The 911-nt window shown below is 40.9% G+C and overlaps 1 long non-coding RNA gene across 1 annotated transcript; it reads right to left on the bottom strand.

Moving 5' to 3' along the window:
- Nucleotides 1–356: 356 nt before the first annotated feature.
- LOC113473238 lies at nt 357–911 on the bottom strand. Its single transcript, XR_003395269.1, has 2 exons — nt 844–911; nt 357–487 (listed from the first exon to the last, which is right to left on the bottom strand). It is a non-coding gene; the product is annotated as an uncharacterized LOC113473238 (long non-coding RNA).

Genomic DNA, 911 nt, shown 5'->3' with positions numbered 1-911 from the left:
TCAAGAGATAAGGTTCTTTCTCAGAACGGCTAGCTTACCTACACCTATCCTGTACTCCTCTCTTTGATTCGTTCTAATTCTCTCTTAGAGCCAAGTTAACATATGAAATATAAATTTTGTTAAGCATAAATGCTTGTCACAAATGTCTTTCCAAACGTATGTATATCTAATACGCTAAATTTTATGACAACTTGGGCTCGAACCAAGAAACCTCCAGATTCAACGTCCACCATGCTTACCATTACACCACTGAGATTGAATCGAGTTATTATAAATACCTAAGCACTTGCTACAAAATAAAATGACCACTCACCTCTTGCTGTTCACATTCAAAGGTTCCAGTACCACAGTCTGCAGAGTAGTATTGCGCTCACTGAGTCGTGTGTATAAACGCTCGTTGGCTTTGATTTGACTGACTAGGTCGCTATGATAGGAGTGATTGAGTGCCAGCTCCTCACCTAACAAGTATCGTGATGACTGGACGAACCTGAAACAGAGACATTTTCATTAAAACCTGAGTCTAGATACAGACAGAGGTTGAAAATACAGTGGAGTCAGATTTCCATCACAATATTCAATTCAATTCAACTTTATTTATTATGGCAATAGCTTGGTCTGCGTTGTAAACGCTAGGTCGCGGGTTCGATTCCCACGGACCTCATCCTGAACGGATAACGTTCACTCTCGGAATGGCTGAATTTTTCCCATCCTGTCTTCCTTCTCTATTCGTTTTCGGGACGATAAGACCTTAGCAGTTACAGTTCCCTCTAGCAAAACCTCTTGAAAAATAAAATAAAAAAATCAAGAACTGTGCATCGTAGCCAAAATCGGTCTCATCCTCACCTAAATCGGCTGTCATCCCAGAAGATCGCCAATCCTTCAGCCGCATTACCAGACTTGACAGCAAAGTC

This window comes from Diaphorina citri, unplaced genomic scaffold (genome assembly GCF_000475195.1).
Source record: "Diaphorina citri unplaced genomic scaffold, Diaci psyllid genome assembly version 1.1 scaffold20349, whole genome shotgun sequence".
Taxonomy (NCBI): domain Eukaryota; kingdom Metazoa; phylum Arthropoda; class Insecta; order Hemiptera; family Psyllidae; genus Diaphorina; species Diaphorina citri.
Note: the sequence above shows the minus strand (reverse complement) of the source record. Positions and strands in the feature narration are given on the sequence as shown.